Here is a 13,363-nt window from a genome sequence, read left to right as displayed (position 1 = left end):
TTGGGCGGAACTACAACTTTGGAACCATTTCGGCGGATTCATGGCCGAACCATTATATCATCTGCCCCAGTTTCATCTTTTGGGGGAAATTGGGATTTTGTTTTGGTGCGACTGAACCTCAGGGAGAGGCTGCCTACGTATCCTTTCGGAATCAAGTCAGACGTAGTTCAGGGAAATAATTTTTATTTTGTTTTTGTTTTTGTTTTTTCTTTTCTTTTCTTTTTTTTTTCTTTCTCTTTGCTTTTTCTTTTCTTTTCTTTTCTTTTCTTTTTCTTTTCTTCTTGTACTTCCGGGTTCCAAAGAGGGTGACCAAAGAAGCGTAACCGGCTCAAGGGGTTTACGAAGGATTGATAGTATTTGGGTATCGAGAAGGAGAGCCTTCGTCATCTCAATCGCACAAAAGCCATCATCGCAGGAGGCCTAGACATAATACCTTTTGACTGCATCTGCATTGACTGCTGTTTCAGGGTCATTTCCTTCGATGTCTCCCAGATACAGTGCTCCTCTTGGAAATATCTTTCGGATTATGTATGGACCTTTCCAATTAGGAGCGAACTTTCCTTTTGCTTCCTGGTGATGAGGGAGAATGCGTCTGAGTACCAGCTGTCCCACTTCAAAATTCCTGGGACACACTTTCTTGTTATAGGCGCGGGCCATTCTCTATTGGTATAACTGCCCGTGACAAACTGCGGCCATCCATTTTTCATCAATTAATGACAATTGCTCTAGTCCGATCTTAACCCACTCACTGTCCTCAATCTCCGCTTCAACGATTATCCGGAGTGAAGGAATTTCTATTTCCGCAGGTATGACAGCTTCAGTACCGTAAACCAACAAGTACGGTGTCGCTCCAATTGATGTACGCACTGTGGTACGATACCCAAGTAATGCGAAAGGTAGCTTTTCATGCCATTGCCTGGAGCTTTGAATCATCTTTCTCAAAATCTTCTTGATGTTCTTATTTGCTGCTTCAACAACACCGTTGGCTTTTGGTCGATAAGGAGTAGAGTTTCTATGCGTTATCTTGAATTGTTCACATACCTCCCCCATCAGATGACTGTTCAAATTTGCAGCATTGTCGGTAATGATAGTTGCAGGAATGCCAAAGCGGCAAATGAGATTGGAGTGCACAAAGTCTACCACAACTTTCTTGGTGACCGACTTGAGAGTGATGGCCTCAACCCATTTTGTGAAATAGTCAATTGCCACCAATATGAATCTATGCCCATTCGAAGCTTTCGGCTCGATCGGCCCAATGACATCCATACCCCAAGCAACAAATGGCCAAGGTGCTGACATCGGATGAAGCTCTATTGGAGGTGCATGAATCAAATCACCATGCACCTGACATTGATGGCATTTTCGAACAAAGCTAAAATAGTCCTTTTCCATGGTTATCCGGTAGTACCCCGCTCGCAGAATTTTCTTTGCCAACACATAGCCATTCATATGAGGTCCACATACTCCCGCGTGTACTTCATGCATAATTATTCCGGCTTCCTCGGCATCAACACATCTTAGAAAATTGAGGTCCGGGGTCCTTTTATACAAAACATCACCGCTTAAGAAGAAACCGCTCGCATGCCGTCTAATGGTTCTCTTCTGATCTCCCGTGGCTTGCTCGGGGTATTCTTGTGTTTTCAGAAATCTCTTGATATCATGATACCAGGGCTGAATGCTGGGTTACGCCTCGACCGCATTACAATACCCGTGCTTTTCTTTGATTTGAATCTCCAGAGGGTCAATATGGGCATTGCCTGGGTAAGGCAGCATTGAAGCTAGAGTGGTGAGTGCATCGGCTAGTTCATTGTGACACCGAGGGATATACCTGAACTCTATCGACTTGAAGCGCTGGGTGAGATCTTCCACATGTTGTCGATAAGGAATGAGCTTAACATCTCGAGTCTCCCACTCTCCCTAGGCTTGCCGGATAATCAGATCAGAGTCCCCCATGATCAATAAATCTTCAACATCTTGGTCAATTGCCATATTCATACCCATGATGCAGGCTTCGTACTCAGCCGTATTGTTTGTGTAGAAGAATCGGAGCCTAGCTGTAGCTGGGTAGTGCTGACCATTGGGTGATATCAAGATTGCCCCAATGCCTACACCTCTTGCATTTACTGCTCCGTCAAAGAACATTTTCCAAGCACGAGTGTCCTCAGAGACGGCTTTTACGGAATTTACCTCCTCATCTGGGAAATATGTGCTCAATGGTTGGTATTCCTCGTCAACCGGGTTTTCAGCCAAATGATCTGCCAATGCCTGGGCCTTCATTGCCGTGCGAGTGACGTAGACTATGTCAAATTCGGTGAGCAAGATTTGCCATTTTGCCAGTCTCCCAGTGGGCATCGGTTTCTGGAATATGTACTTCAAAGGATCTAACCTGGTTATTAGATAGGTGGTGTGGGCTTGAAGATAGTGTCTCAACTTTTGAGCGATCCATGTCAGAGTGTATTTGGCCTCGTAGCTGGTGAACTTCTTGCTCAGATAATAAATTGCCTGCTCTTTCCTGCCAGTTATATCATGCTGCCCAAGAACACAGCCAAAAGAATTTTCCAACACTGTCAGATACAAGAAGAGAGGTCGTCCATGCTCCGGTGGGACCAATACTGGAGGATTTGACAAGTATTCCTTGATTTTGTTGAAGGCCTCTTGACATTCGGATGTCCATTTGATTGCCGCATCTTTCTTCAACAGTTTGAATATAGGCTTACCGGTGGTAGTCAGTTGAGCGATGAACCGACTGATATAGTTTAACCTGCCCAATAAGCTCATCACATCCTTCATAGTTCTTGGAGGAGGTAAATCTCGAATGGCCTTTATATTTGTTAGATCTAACTCAATACCTCTCCTGCTGACTATGAAACCCAGGAGCTTGCTTGATGGAACTCCGAAGGCACATTTAGCTGGATTCAACTTCAGATCATACTTGCACAGCCATTTGAAGAACTTTCTCAAATCTCGCACGTGGTCACTCTGAGTTCGGGACTTAATGCTTACATCATCCACATACACCTCTATTTCTTGATGCATCATATCATGGAAAATGGTGGTCATGGCTCTCATGTAGGTTGCCCCGGCATTCTTCAACCCAAATGGCATGACCCGATAACAATAGGTACCTCAGGGTGTAGTGAAAGCTGTCTTCTCGGCATCTTCTTCATCCATCAACACCTGATGATATCTTGCGTAACAATCCACGAAGGACTGTATTTCATGTTTGGCGCAGTTATCAACAAGGATGTGGATGTTAGGCAATGGGAAATTGTCTTTGGGACTTGCCCTATTCAAATCTCGGTAGTCCACACACACCCGAGTTTTCCCGTCCTTCTCTGGCACTGGAACCACATTGGCTAACCATGTAGTATATCGGACCACTCGGATTACCCCTGCCTTCAGTTGTTTTGTGATTTCTTCTTTGATCTTATCACTGATATTAGTTTTAAACTTTCTTTGCTTTTGCTGTACTGGAGGACAATCGGGGTAAATTGGCAATTTGTGCACCACTAGATCCACACTCAGTCCTGGCATGTCGTCATACGACCAAGCAAACACATCTTTAAATTCGAATAGGAGTTGGATTATTGCATCTCGGGTTTGCTCATCTGTGTGAATGCTTATTTTGGTTTCCCTTATTTCTTCGGTAGTTCCCAAATTAACCGGTTCAGTGTCATTCAGATTTGGCTTAGGTTTGTTCTCAAATTGTTCCAATTCTCGGTTTATTTCCCTAAAAGCCTCTTCTTCATCATATTCCGGTTCTTGATTCATTATTTCACAATTAGACAGCGTGTTTGAGTCTGGGCATGAAGTCCGCAAGCATGTCATGTTATTTAAAGTCGCATTATTAGGACGGGACTCCCGCCTGATCGGGAATGGCGTAGCCTTCCAGTTTTGGAGTTTAGAATCTGGTCCCATATAGAGCACCTCAGCGGTGCTAGTCCCTTTGCCTGGCTGAACCATGTTGATTTCATAAAGCATTTTTCTCATAGCTCCACATATATCTTCGATTTCCTCAGCTGTGAACACCTCATCATCATTTTCTTTGCTATACTTGGGCTTGACAAAAGTATCATAGAGATGTGGTAATGGTTGTGGCAGAACCCATCCTTCTTTCTTTCTTTCCTTGGCCCATTTCTCATCATCTGGGGTAGGGTGGAAGCCTATCCCGAAAAACTTTTCTGCTATGGGTAGAGTTACCAGCTCGGATATTCCTTGTGAAGCTTTTCCCAACCTTTTTCCTGGTTTGAAACCGTATTTAATCATTTCTTTGGCCACCATGATTGAAGCATTAGACAGGAAAGGCTGAGGACAAGGATTTCCCTCCTCGTGCTGATCTGCTACCACAATTTCAAAGGCTTGATAAACAATATGCTCACTTCCTTCCCTCGCCTCCAAACATGGGATAGATGGGTCACGATAAATGGACTTCTCGTCTTCTCCGTGGACCACGATTTCCTGATCTTCATATTCGAATTTTACCATTTGGTGGAGGGTAGAGGGCACAGCTCCTGCAGCATGGATCCAGGGCCTTCCCAGAAGAAAATTATAAGATGTATCCATGTCCAACACCTGGAAGGTTACCTCGAACTCCACCGGACCTATGGTCAATATCAAATAAATTTCACCGATGGTATCCCTCTTAACACCATCAAAAGCTCTCACACAAACATTATTCGGACGAATCCTTCCTGTCCTGATTTCCAACCTTTGCAATGTGGAGAGTGAGCAGATGTCAACCCCCGAGCCTCCATCCACCATGACTCGCTTGACATAATAACCTTCACACTTGACAGTCAGATGCAAGGCTTTGTTGTGAGCTGCGCCTTCCGGAGGCAAGTCATTTTTACTAAAAGAGGGTTGATTGATGGCGAAAAACCTTTCTGCCATCCTTTTGAGCTGTTCGACTGAAGTTTCAATTGGCACATACGCCTCATTCAATGTTTTCATCAGGATCTTCTGATGCTCGGAGGATTTCGTCACCAATGATAGCAGAGACACCTGTTCAGGATATTTCCTTAATTGATCCACTGTTTCACAATCAGCATCTTCATTTTCTGGAAGAAGGCTTCTGCTTCCTCAGCACTTACTGGCTTCTTGGACGGAAAACGCTTTCGAGCGGCATTGTTTACCTCTTGTACATTCGAATATTTCTCAACAGAGGTTTTCCCTGGAAGTTCCCCCGAAATTTCTTTGCCCTTGTATGTGACCACTGTTTGCTGATAGTTCCATGGCACTGCAGAGGGGTCTGTCATTGGCTTCTGTGGTACGCGTCCAATAACCACTGGCTCATTCAGCCGAGGCGGTTTAATTGTCCCCCGTACCACATAAGCTCCTTTCGGTACGTACATTGGCGTTTCCCTTTTTACTTCAACCTTCCTTGGAGCACTGATAACTAATGGTTTTTCTTGGCGTCCTCGCGGAACATAGAGAATTCCATTCTTAGGAGGTTCCGTCTCTACTTTTGCCTCAGGTTTCTTCTCAGGCTCAGTTTTGACACTTTTATTCTTCTTCTCCCCTTTCCCTTGCTTCGGGGGTACCTTGGGTTTCTTTTCTGTGTCGGCAATGGCAATTATAGCCTTTAATGCAGGATCAAATTCTCTGTCTTCACAGATCATCCCGATTACCGGCCCGTTGTTGTGAGTGGGCAATGGATTATTGGTCACATTCGGGGCTTCTTCATCCCTCAACACTATTTTCCCTTGTTCAATCAAATCTTCCACAACTTTCTTCAATGTCCAGCAGTTATCAGTACTATGCCCTTCAGCTCCTGAATGGTAGGCACAATGGACCCCTCGTTGATAAGCTGGAGATTCCGGGTTCTGCCTGTTTTGGGGAATAGGCTGCAGCAGATTCATCTGGACGAGTTTCGGGAACAAACTGGAGTAAGGTTCACCAATCGGCGTAAAATTTGGTCGTCTGGGTGGTTCCCGAGGGCGGAAGTTATTTTGCGGTGGTCAGGGATTATATTGGTTCTGGTGAGGAAGTTGATTTCTTTGGAATGGAGGTGGATTTCGGTTAGCTTGTGGTTGCGGTCGGCCGAAGGGTTGAGCATTCATGACCGCATAAGGTGTAGGAGCATAAGCCATATCAGTATGAGGATAGTAGTGTTGAGGGGTTCTCTCAGAGAATACCGGTCTAGGAGCCCGGTATCTTCTTCCTCCCGATGCCGCCATCACTGTTTCTTCTTTCTTTTTGCCTTTGGCCATTCCTCCAGACCCGCCTTGGATGGCTTGGGAGGTTGCTCTTATGGCTGACTGGCTCAAGATTCTACCCGTTTTTAGCCCATTCTCTACCATCTCTCCGATTTTTATTGCCTCTGCGAAGGGCTTGCCCATGGCGGACATCATATTCTGAAAATAGTCTGCTTCCTGGGCTTGAAAGAAAACAGTGACCATCTCTACCTCATCCATCGGAGGCTTCACTCTTGACGCTTGTTCGCGCCACTTAATTGCATATTCACGGAAACTTTCTGAAGGCTTTTTCTTAAGATTTGCCAAAGAGTTCCTGTCTGGCGCGATGTCTATGTTGTACTGAAATTGTCGAACAAAGTCTCGGGCCAGATCATCCCAAATATGCCAACGCGAGACATCTTGGTCCATATACCATTCTGAAGCGATGCCAATTAAGCTTTCCCCGAAATATGCCATCAACAACTCTTCTTTGCCACCGGCTCCCCGTAAGTGATTGCAATACTTTTTCAGGTGAGCAATGGGGTCACCGTGTCCGTCATACTTCTCAAACTTTGGCGTTTTGAAACCTGACGGCAAGTGTACATGCGGGAACATACATAGGTCTGTATAGGAGACACTCTTTTGCCCGCTCAAGCCTTGCATGTTTTTCAAGCTCTGCTCGAGGCTTCTCATTCTCTTTGCCATCTCATCCTGCTCTGGGGCTTTGGGGGTTTTATCCTGCCCCGGTGTAAGCTCGTATGGTGGCTGCTAAGAGTAAGTATACTGAGTATAATGAGGAGGATCCACTGGAAAGACAGGGTTTTGGAAGGTGAAAGCTGAGGGATCAAAGACAGGCTTTGGCAGTGAAGGTTGTGTTGTCGCAGGGCATGGTGGAGCAGTGAAGATGTTAGGAGCTGCTCCTGCTGGGAACACCTGGGGGCGGACCTCAGAAGGTGTTCCGACGAAGTGAGCGGCCATGGTAGGCTGTCCCAAAGGAGTATGAGGGTGGCTGATAGGGACAGTAGTAGCACCTCCAGATCTAGGGAATAACTCTGGGAATCTGGGAATGGTGCTTGGAGGTTCCTTTCCGTTGTTCCAAGCATCCCACATTTCCATCAATCGCAGGCGCAAGATCCGATTTTCTTCAGCTGTAAAAGATTCAGAGGCCGGGACCCCCGAGATGGGGCTGTCTTCAGGTATGGGGATTGCAGGCAGAGTCATTTCAGACGACATTTCTGTATTTCCTTTGGATCTGGTGAAATAGCGATGTGAGGCCAGCTTACCACAAACCAACCACTGTTTCTAAAAAGCTCAGCTGGAAATGGACAGCAACAACGGTTAGTTTTGAAATAAATAACAGATAGGTAACCGCACATTGGAGTGTGATGCACCTATACAGTTAAATGAATATCTACATGTTTGCTTCGGTTGCATGCGTCATCCCTTTTTTTCTCTTGTTTCTTTTCTTTCTCTTTTGTTTTTCTCTCATTTTTCTTTTCCCTCTGTTTTCATTTTCTGCTTTTCCCTTTTCTTTTGCCATGGTTTTTCTCTCGATCCCTTATCTGCCTTTCTTTTCCTCTCTTGTTTCCCTTTATTTCCTTCCTTTGTATTTTCCTTCTTTTCCCTTTCCTTTTTTTTTCTTAGGGTTACGGTCGAATCCTATGGAGATTGCCTACGTATCATGACCCTGCATGAATCAGACCAAGCATAGTTCTTGCAAATAAATGCAAACATAAGTGCAAGAAATAAAGAAACATTTTTTTTTGGGAATTTTCAAATTTTCATTAATAACAACTGTGATTACAAAGCTACTAGACTATTTGTTTTTCTTTTCTCGGAAGAGGAAAGTACAAAAACCAGACTCAAAAACTACAGACTCGATTATTTAAGAATACATCAAAGCTTCAAATCCTGGGGCCCGCGGGGCATCACTCGGCATCGCCGCGGGCCTGCGTGCAAGACCCTTTTGCAACTGATCCAGATCGTTCATGACCCGGCGAACAAATATCATCACGGAGGCAAAGAACGTGGTACGGCCCATCCGCTCACCGGCCTGACACTTCATGACATTATAGTTGGCAATGTTTCTGATTCATTCCCTGATTTGGCCTTTCTCTTGGAGTAGCCGGCTTATCTGTTGGGTGCGAGCCTCTAGCACCTGAGAATCCTGGAAGTGAAGGTCTTGTAACAATTTTATTTCCTTTTCCATCTCAGCGATTAACCCATAGCATTGTTCCCTCTCGGCCTGAAATTCTTTGTCCCGGCGAGCTTCCTTTTCTTCAAGAGTATTCATTTTCTCTTCATGTTAGCAATGGTTCCCTCATAATTTCTCTTTATTTGTTGTACAAACTGGGCTCTTTCCTCAGTCTTCTTTGCCCATTGTGTCCGAAGTCTTGCCATGTTTCCCTCAGATTTTCCCAATTCTTCCTGACAGTCCAGGACTTGCTTCTTTAACCCTTTTATCAATCTCTCGTCGGATAGACTTCTTTCTCGATTCCTGGCATCTATTTTCATTTGCTGAATTTGGGCCTTGAGAGCTTCATTCTCCTGGGCCAATTTCTTTTTATCACTTTCATCAGCTGCGGATTGCAAGTTGTTTTCAAACCGAAGCTCCTGAACCTGTTTTTCCAATGCTCTTATTCGGGCCCTGTACTCCTTTTCCTTGGCTAACCAATCCCATTGCACCTGAGCCTCGTTAGTAAATTATTTTACATGTAGCCTTTTGGCGGGTCTCTCAGGAATTTGAAATCTTTTACCAAACCAGACCAAGTATTTGGGATCTACCTCACCTCTGGCTCGGTCTTGTACTATAGTTTTAGGCTCAAGGTACCTGCACTCATTCCATACCTTTCGGATTCGGCCTTCAGGGAATGTAGCTTTCGGTCCTAACTCAATGACTTGCCCACTCAGGTCTTCATCGTTGTGCACTGTCTGGAATCTTCCAAATTGTCGCAAAACTCGGTAAGGAGCATAAGGCTGTATGCTTCGAATACCCATCAAAAGAATATAAGAGACCTTTGTTGATGTGTATACAGCCTCAGTAGCAGGAAGCCATCCATAAGCCCATTCAACTTTATCTGCGGTCAGGGATCTTAAACATGACGACCGGGCCTCAGTACCCTCAGGGAACTCAATACCTGTCACCTGGGTCCCGAATTCTGCAATACAACTCAATCCGGTTAAACCGTAGTTCATATAGCCTGTGTGGTGGCAGAGGTGTTCCTGTACCCACAATTGTAAGAGCAAATTGCAACCTTGAAAGAATTTCTCCCCTTCCCGACATTTGGTCAAAGCTCGGTACATTTCTACTACAATCAGGGGAACCACTGTGCTAGTAGGTTTTTTCATGGCGACATCTAGCATCCCTACCAGGCCGAGGTCTATGTGACCATCTTTTCTCGGACAAATTACCACTCCCAAAAAGGCTACCATGAAGGCTAATCCCCGTCGGGCTTCCCATTTGTCTTTATTTCCGGCATGTGTCAATCCTGTGTTTGGTTCCTCGAAACCTTTGGGGTTACCATACCGGTGATATAAGAAATGCAATGTACAACACCCTTCCGCCAGGTGCGGATCTTGAATATCCCGGCTGATGTTCAACAAATCCAAGAACCTACGAAGGGTTACCGGTCGTGGGGCCGATGGGTATCTACCTCGAAGGTTCCCGTTGAGACCTGCGTATCCCGCAATCTCTTCTAATGTAGGTGTGAGTTCGAAATCCGAAAACCGGAATACATTACGGGTCGGGTCCCAAAATGGTATTAGTGCCTCAATGATATCCTTCCTTGGTTTGATGTTCAGTAAATCTACGAGACCACCCAAACTTTTGACCACGGTATCTCTGCTTCCTTTTCCCAAATCATGCCACCACATATGGAGTTTCAAAGGGATCTTGCTCAGGACTGAGAAGGTTTCGATATTACTTGAATTCATCCTGCACATTTATTTAGGGGAATTTAATGATTTATTTTGAAAAATGGCTATTTGTGCAAAAATTCTTTATTTAGAAAACAAGGACTTGGATTTGCAAATACGGTCTTTCAGCACTTCTGGGAGGAAGATTTTAAGGCTGTGCCCGCAAACCATTTAAAAATGACTCAGGGTGGCTGTTCTTGCAAAAACGGCCTTCCGGCGTCCTTTTGGGGACATTCGGCTTATTTTAGACAAGAATGGCATCACCCGACTTATTAATGACAAAAATTAAATTTTGACATTTTTTGGCTATTTTTGCAAAAAGGGAGGTTGGACCCGATAAGGGTTGCCTACGTATCTCACATCCGGTGAGAATCAAACCGGCGTAGTTCGAGCAGATATGCCAAAAACAAATGTACTTTGAACAACAATTTTTTTTTTCAAATATTTTTCTCTTCTCTTTTTTTTTTATTTTTCACAAATCCGGCAGCATTTCGGTACTATTTCGGCATTGGGTTTTTTTTCAAAACAAATGGTCACCCTCACTTAGTCCTATCACTGCTTATTTTCACAATTTTCACTAATTTAGACAAGCCGGTCAACATGCAAAGCCGAGAAAATAAATGCGCAAGTAGCACGTAAGATGCATCACGATGGTCAATTCATTTCAGGTCACCTGTCCTAGACGGACTCAACCCCTGTGTTGAGTCCCCTAAGTCAAATGCACATGATGCAAACAAGTGTCCTACTAGGGATCCGGCATAAGGTTTTGTTCTTCTAGGTTTAAACCCTAGGTTTATTGGTCTAGACCTGGCTTACCCGAGCGGACAACTCGAGCCGAGGGGGAGGCAGCGTACCGGGGATACAGAAGCTCCGTCGGCTTAGCAACTTATCCAAACCTCGTTCTAAACAGGGAAAGACTCTAAACAGAAGAGAAGCTACACGAAGTGCACCCTTCTCCATGATGTAGAAGACTCAGAGAGAGGAAGGGATTCGTGGCAGTTTATATATACAATTTCAACAAATATCAAAGCGGTAAAACATTTAGCACAATATAGCATGGAATATGTAGAAAAATCAGATAAAGCCAAATATAACAGTTGTTCTAAGCTCGAATTCTTGAACCCTGAACCGAAATTCTGGGTTCGTGTCCCCAGCAGAGTCGCCAGAGCTGTCACACCTCCCTTTTTACACACCTACCCCGAAGGATAATGTATAAGGGAGTTTTTCCATTTAAAGTGACATTATTCGAAATGAGATTATTCATTTATTTTTAGAGTCGCCACTTGGGATAGGATTGGCTTTTGGTGTCCCAAGTCACCGATTTAACTTAAATCCCAAATCGAGGAAATTTTGACTTCCCAATTGGAGTCTGCGAACCAGAAATTCTGAATAAGGAATTCTGTTGACCCGAGGGAAGGTGTTAGGCACCCCCGGATCCCGTGGTTCTAGCACGGTCGCTTAAATTATTATAATTGGCTAAAAATCTGATTTTTATACATGTTCCAACCTACAGTGCAATTTTAGGAGTCTGTATCGCTTTTAGTTAATTTTTAAGAAAGTGAACGTCGTTTAAAAACGTGTTTTTGGATCACGTCACATGAAATGCACCCGGATTCTCGACACATTCTTATTCAACGTTTTGGGATTTGGATTTGGGTTGCATGAAATGCACACCCGTATTTAAGAAGGTAAAATTATTAAAAACGCGCCTAAAGAGACTAAAACGCGCCTAAAGAGACTAACGAGTTATTATCTTTGCGGGAGGCCGTGAAATTCGCTAAACGACACACTCCGAATTCTATGTATTTTAATTAAGCATTTAATGAGGGCCCCGCAACTTATGTGTTTTGTTTGGCGAGGCTCATCTCATTTTTTTATTTAAGGGCCAACCTAAAGCAACTACGATTTTTTTTTCTATTTATTATTTTTCTCTAAAAGGGCCTAATTAATTTGCATCTATAAATTCGGGCTTCAAGTTCAAGTCCGAATTAAAACAAAAGGGAGGACCCTCTTAGTTTGAACCCGCTACTTAACTCGAGAACCTAAATTTATATTTGCAAGTCAATCCCCATATTCCTAATGTAATTTAAAGGATTTTTGATTTCAGCATTTTATTTAAAATTGGCCCAACAGAATAAAAGTGAACTCATCTTTTGCGGACTGCCACCAGCCTTGGGCCTCGATGCAAACCCAAATGGGAAGGTAACCCTGGGCCTATGGACTAGCCCAAACAAATTATTGAAAACAGTTTCCAGCAATTGGACTCATTAATTGGGATAACAAACAAAGGGAAACTCCAAATTCAATACGACTATCAATTTAATTCTAATTTGCCACTCAGATCTGAACTAACGAAGTCTTACAAACATTTAGAGGATGTGACAGATGAACTAACGTAATCAAACTCAGTTATGATATAGAAATTGTTGTTTTGATTTCAAAACTCAAATGTAAAAGGGGCATCAGACTTATCTATATGAATTATGATTATGCATGCTCATATTATATCTACAATCTAATTAAAAAAAACATAAAAACTTGAACAATCAACCTTAACCAAATTAATTTACTATCAATAAACACTACATTTCGTCATGCTGAAATTCAAAACAGTCCAAAGCAGTCTAAAACAGTCCAGACAGTCCTAATTATACAATCATCAGGAGTCAAACATCAAATGCTAACATATGAATTAACATAATCTACAATTAATATCAGTTATACAGTCCAATTATACAATCCAGTTGTACAGTCCCGCTATATGCAATTAATATCAAATGCTACTACTACATAACCCATCATGTGAACTAACAGGTGCATAAATAAGCTAAACTTGAAATTGACAAGAGTAATTGATCATTTATTCTGCAATTCGAATACAATTGTGGATTTAGTCCTTCACACATTTGAAATTGAAGAATACCTGGAATTAAGGCAAATGAGAGAAGAAGGAGTCAGTAGTAGCAAGCAAACAATTAGCAATTGAAACCAGCAGCACAGGATCGATTTTGGACTCAAAATAGCCTCACAACAACCCAGGAAGGAATGACAAGGGAATAGCAGCAACAGAATAACCAAAACAAGCTTAATTGAACCCAAATTGACTCGAAATTAAACCCAGGACCTTCTGCAGTTTCAGCACCCGGACACAAGGAATATTTCAGCTATTTCTATCCTTATTTAAGCTGGAAACTCAAATCAACCCCAGAACTTGAAACTAAACTAAGGAACTTTAATAAAAGAGCATTTTTTTGGAGTTTTTCTGCTATATTTGG

Source organism: Nicotiana attenuata, chromosome 6 (genome assembly GCF_001879085.1).
Source record: "Nicotiana attenuata strain UT chromosome 6, NIATTr2, whole genome shotgun sequence".
NCBI lineage: Eukaryota > Viridiplantae > Streptophyta > Magnoliopsida > Solanales > Solanaceae > Nicotiana > Nicotiana attenuata.
Note: the sequence above shows the minus strand (reverse complement) of the source record.